General features: G+C 44.9%; 1 protein-coding gene across 4 annotated transcripts in view; it reads right to left on the reverse strand.

Annotated features, from left to right (window-relative positions):
• Nucleotides 1-5000, reverse strand: part of LOC148830031 (glycerophosphodiester phosphodiesterase 2-like) — a 64381-nt gene extending 59381 nt beyond the window's left edge. For 3 of the 4 annotated variants that reach the window (XM_088920045.1, XM_088920043.1, XM_088920048.1), the window contains exon 1: nt 4600-5000. The gene's annotated coding sequence lies outside the window, so the exon portion shown is untranslated. The remainder of the gene's footprint in view (nt 1-4599) is intronic. The other variant, XM_088920046.1, reaches the window with a different exon arrangement.
• Nucleotides 5001-6000: the final 1000 nt, after the last annotated feature.

A 6000-nucleotide genomic window follows, 5' to 3' on the forward strand; every position in this document is an offset into this window, starting at 1 on the left:
TTGACGTGAAACACAATGGATAAAAACTACAGGAATGAATCGGCCATCAGTTTCCTGCACGTCTCCACCCATAACGCTGAAGTGATGCAATAGATTGGGAAGATCGCAGGAGTGGTGCAGCTCAGCAGAAGCTCGGAGATCGGAGACCCTGCTGCCTGGAGCGCCGCCCCACCCCCATGATGGCCACCCCTCAGGAAAGATGGAAGAATAGAAAAAGAGACTGATGCATTGCCCAACTCTTTCTCCATCAAGGAGAACTGAAAAAAAATCCAAATCCCCCAAACTAGACAAAATTTGGATAGTAGCTGCTTAAACTGCATTCCGACACTGTAAATTCCTTATTGCACAGTCACATTTATAATGTGGGCAAACTGCTACACTTGGAAATATTTAAAACTAATAAGATAAGGGAACAGATCCCGGAGGTGAATGTACAGAGCAGGCTACTGCCACATTAGATCTGCTAATCCACCATCATCCATCTGGGGCTACAGCACACTGGACTGCCTGCCAGGAGCTGTGCTGTCCATGACCCAGCCCAAACATGACCATTCTGAGCTCAGATTTTGGCTGAACAGGAAAACTGAAATATTCACTATTATATTCACTATTTCCAGGTGATTGCAGGCAGTGTTGTTGTATCAAGCATCACTTAACAGCATGCAGACCCTCTGTAAAGCAATTTGCTTTTCAAAATTCAGAATGTTCAGGTTTTTGCCCAATGACCTGATGAGCAATGAAATGGTCTTTTAAGACTTGACATGGACTGCTAGTCCACTTTCCTTTAGTTCATTCCTCGAGCTTCTCCGGTGAAGCAGCACTTTGTTTTTTGTGGCATTAGCTGTTCCAATTATCTTATCACAGAAGAGCTTAAAGCCAAGACAAAGGTGTGTCACCTCTGGCTCTGGCATATGTTGAAAACAAAATTAACACCAGCATTGTCCGCAGCCTCACAGAGACCTGTCTATTGCCCAGTTAAAGTACACTCCCAGCACTTTAAAAACAGATATTCTTGATATAGGAGTGCTTTTCCATACACTGCATACCAGGGAGCAGTCTCCGTCACACTGGTCCGAAGGATCTCCCACAATATTAACCACTATTCCTCACAGGCCAATAGCAGAACTGCTCTATCACTCCACAGAAACTGCTACTACGTGGATTGCTAAAAGCCATAATTGCAGGCTGAGTGAAAATCACATGCGATAATTATAGTGATGTTTGCTTTCAGCAGAGACAGCTGACGAAGGTATCTATGGTATACAATGCAAAACATCATCTACTACTTCGAAAGTGTCAAGGGACAGGAGGCTGCATCGATGTTGTGAAATAACAGGCCGTTAGCAGGTGGTACCAATATGACCCAAACCAGAGAAGCCGGGGGCCCTGGAATGACAAACTGATAGGTGCAGAGAGAAGTTGTGACTCTTCTGCATCATGATCCAATAGTGCTCTGATCCATCCTGCAGACAAAGGAACTGCATCTTTACTGTCCCCTCCCATCCACACCAGTCAGGATGTCAGGTAAGTGTTGTGAATCTTCAGAGCTAATTATAAAATCAACCATCAGAGTCAGCAGCCTTGTGATACAAGCAGGAGGGTGTACATTTAGGACAGAAATCAGATGGTACTTTAACCACAATGCTCTGCATTCCTGCAACAAACTGCCCAGTCATGCTGTAGCCGAACCTCTGTGGGCGAGAGCCACAGACCAAAGAGCTAGGAGAAACTGAGCAAGCAGAGGGCAACGGCGTACAGTTTGCCACACCGCAAGAAATCTGGAGTCTTGCCGTTTCGTAATCAGCTGATCTCCACTAGCGTTTCCCCAGAACCAGCTCCCCAATTCTAACTGGTTTATTCAGAAATGATTGCGAAGAGATTTGCTGAACTCAGCGCAGGGGATGGGTGGTACCCCTGTTTCACAGTGGGTATAGGTTCACTGCTGGAAGACAAAAGAGATTCCAGACGAAAACCAAGCTGAACCAAGTAGTCTGGCAGCACATTCGAGAAACAGCTGGATGAAACCCTGGCATCTTTTAGCCACAAACATTCAAACGGGCAAGATGGGCCAAATGGCCTACACTCCTTCAGAAGCGTTCTTATGTTCTTAGCAGAGGCCAAGAAAAAAAAAAATGAAAAGTGAATACAACAGCAGATGATGAAATTCAACCATATTTCAACAAAGTTTCATGCAATTTTGTCATTTTACATAAGAACACGTCACTTCTTTTCTGAACTGGGAAGCCAGCCTAGGGCTCGTGCAGCTCTGCTTCTTTATTTCCTGTGGCCCCCTACTAGCTTGTGCAGGCCGGCCAGAGGGCTCTTTGTCCACTCATTCTGAATACAACGGAGATCTTGGCATGATTTCATTGCTCATTACGGTGCTCACAAGGGGAAAAGAAGGAAGCTCCTTATTTCTGGCTGAGGGGGGCAAGATTCCTGTGGGACAGGCATTATTAACGGGCTGCTTCTCCCCCTCACTTGCTCATAGATGCCAATTAAGAAAATACCAAGCTATGCAACTCCCGCTAAAATAAATCTATACAGTTTCCCTAGCAACACCTCATTGTATGGGATACAAATGCACTTAGCCGATCTTACTTCATGTCTGCCAGGAGGAACTTTCCAGCTTAAAAGTGCCACAAATCTATGGAGCAGCATTCTCCTCCGGGGGAAATCACACCTCTAAAAACCACTCATGAAGAGGAAAATGGACTGGAGATGGAAATAAATTACATTTTATTATCAGTCCTAAACTCTTTGGAATCCACACCACCTAAAATAAGTGTCCAATAATGCTGTTCTCAATGCCAATCTCCATAACTGTTGAGCTGATAGGATTTTTATCCACTGGGGAAATGAGCACAATTGATATAGACTTACTGAATAAAACTATTAAAGGCCGGCTTGTTGGTATTACAGCGCAATAAGCAAAAACCTATCAGCTTTTCCACTGCACCAGAAGCGTTAGATGCACCAAGTTCCACAAACTGCTTTGAAGCCACATGCATGGCCATGTCAGGCACAGAAGCCAAAGCAAACCCTGTCCGACAGCTTCCACACTGACAATGCCGTTCATGTCCAGCGAGCAGGTGACCCTCCAGCCAGTCTCAAATCCCCTACACAGCTGTCCTTCTGCGTCTCTTCAGCACAGCTCTCTTCTAACCACAAATCGGAAACAAATACTCTTACAGATATGAAAACGGCACAACGAGAGTTGCGTTTAGAGAGAATAAGTTTAAAGTGTAACAATACAGCGGAGAATCAACACTGAAATTTTTAGAATTGTGAAAACCTACAGGTCTAAGACTCACTATGAGAGATCAAGAGCATGAAAGAATGGAGGCAGTGTTCTACTCACAGAGCAGGTGGACTACAGGCATGCATTCAAATTTCCATCCATCAGTTCTCGAGACAGGATTTTAAAGCCATGTCCTCCTAAGCACAAACTAGAGAATGCAAATGCTGCCCATCACCTGTGAGTACACAAAGTGATCAGGACTTCAACCCGTGACACAACACACACACTGAAACCATTAAGACTCATTTTATAAACTGACAGTGCACCCTTTTAAAGATCCGGGAGAATGCCAATTCTGGGGTAGAAAGAAAATGCAGCCAAGACTGCTGTCGGACCCAGAGTTTCTATAGGTTTACACCCTCCCAAAGCCTCAACACCATGGTCCCCTGACCTAAAACAGATCTAATCCACTGCTACAAACGTACACTGTCAACTTCTGACTTCTAGCTGGATAAACTGGCTTTGGCGAGTCTACAAATGAGACAAGACCTGTCAGTGACCCAGCAGGACCAGATGTGAAGCTTGTGAAACCTCGTCTAACCTATGAAGACGCAGAAGGTCCTTATGGACCACAGGTTTGGTGAGACGGGTCGGGGGAGAAAAAAAACAGAGCCTCCTTATCCCACTCCTATCACAGTGTCCTATGTATCGCTGTAGAGCACCCTATACTGTAGGTTATTGCATTAGGATTCGGAATGATCATGAAAAACCACGTGAATTACCGTAAACCAAAGGTCTTAAAGCATAAACAAGGGCGCAACGGGGTGCCGTCATTCCCTGATGTAATCTCCGTCATTCAATATGAATTCAGAAATTGTCAGCAAGCGCAGACGTCTCCGGAAAGTTTGTGTTCTTCTTAATAAGGCAATTTTCATAACAGTGACCACAGAAAAGTAAATTAAATGTGCATTGATTTAATTCAGTTTTAATTCGACCCAATGGGTTGAGAAATCGGTTTCATTCCCTAGGTGTGTAGCGTACGGAGGTCAGCTCTCCAGCACACAAACTCGTGTGGCAACAGGGAGCGAGTCTTGGGGTTGCCCTTGCCGTGTCCGAGTCCTGGGTGCAGTAAACAAGCGGTTTTAAAGCACTACTTCTCAACAACAACGAAGTACAAAGACATCTGCAAATAATTGATAAGCTCTAAATAAATAACTAATTCAACTGTCCCAATGAAGAGTGATGTCAGAGCTCTTTATTCTAAGCCTTCCTGAGCTGCCAGGGCGGCAGCAGCAGGATTTGTGAGGAGGCTGTGTGAAAGGCAAATACAGAGACATGAATTTAACAGAAACACTTACCTTCGGTATTAAACGGGTATCAATCAATTCCTCCCACAGGTGCAGAAGCCTTAGAGTATCTTAATATCCCAACAAAGCCTGACCATTCGCTTCAGTCGATAAAGCCGGAGTCATTCAAGTTCTCAGGCAACAATTTTAATTTAGGGTGGCTTTTACTGCCAAAATAACACCGAAACTCAGCACACAAAAAAGATACCGGGCTTTGTTCCCGACATTCAGAGCATTATGATGATTGTAAAAAAAAAAATAAACAAGGACACGAACCCACAACGATTTCGCTTGCTCAGAATTCTCACATTGCCCCCGTTTGCAGTAAAAACACAGCGCTTTCATCAGGGCTGAACTACATGCACACAGCCCGCAGAGAGCCGATCGCGTAAATCTGCCTGCTGGCTGGCTTGGGGGGCGGAACGCTGCCCTCAGCTCCCCGCCTTCTATTATTAAACCGGCCTGGATTTTAAAGTGAGAGCGCAACTGTTTCTCCCAATGGGAAAGTTGCCTTTTTTATTTTCCTAAAAGCAAACTAAGTAAAAACCGTATTCTATGAACCGCCCAAAAAATAATGTTTGTGCAATATTTGTGTAGTGACTTTTATTTACGCGGATCTGTTGGTATTATTGTTAGTAAAATATTGAATGTTGCATAATTACAAAGTCGGCGGTCACCTGCACAAGAAAATTAACGAAAGGCAACATAAACCTGGTTCTGGAGAGCCACAATCCCGTAACAGGTCACGCCCAATCACCCATTTCAGAAGACTGGGGACACTTGTAAGTGATCAATTAAGAGGTTGATGTGCTCAATTATCGGAACTCGAAGGTTAGATGTCTGTTCTAAATCACATTTACTTGACGAATCATTATAATTGAGTTAATGTTTCAAAGTCCTGCGATAGCATGAAATCCATGAGCCAAGGCTGGCTAACCATGCGATAAGATTTGAGATTTGAGGTTTGAGATAAGATCTCATTCTCACCTGCTTCATGCCTATTTCCTCTCTGCTACCCTACCGCTGCATAGCCAGCAGACTTACGCCCATTAGCGTCACTCACTAACAGGTGCACAGCTTGCAACACGCTGAACTTGGGCCAATTAACACAATTAGTCGGCAACACAATTACAATACGAGTGGCCAGCGCTGGTCTTCTCATAGGTTGGTGTCGTAGTCGGCCTTTAACCTTTAACAATCGGTGAGCAAACGTGTCAGTTATATAGAAAAGGGTGGTTTGATCCACTGCGCTGTCCAGAGGCTTCCTGGAGCGAGGAGCAGTGCGATCTGAAACCTGAAGCCTGTTTCAGTGAGCACGTCTTCAGGCTGGGCTCCGCTGGCCGCCACGGTCACGCTCGTACTCGTGCGTTGCGCTGGGGTCTTCCACGGATCCCTTCCGTTGCAAGTTGCGCT

This window comes from Atractosteus spatula, chromosome 7 (genome assembly GCF_055471065.1).
Source record: "Atractosteus spatula isolate fAtrSpa1 chromosome 7, fAtrSpa1.hap1, whole genome shotgun sequence".
NCBI lineage: Eukaryota > Metazoa > Chordata > Actinopteri > Semionotiformes > Lepisosteidae > Atractosteus > Atractosteus spatula.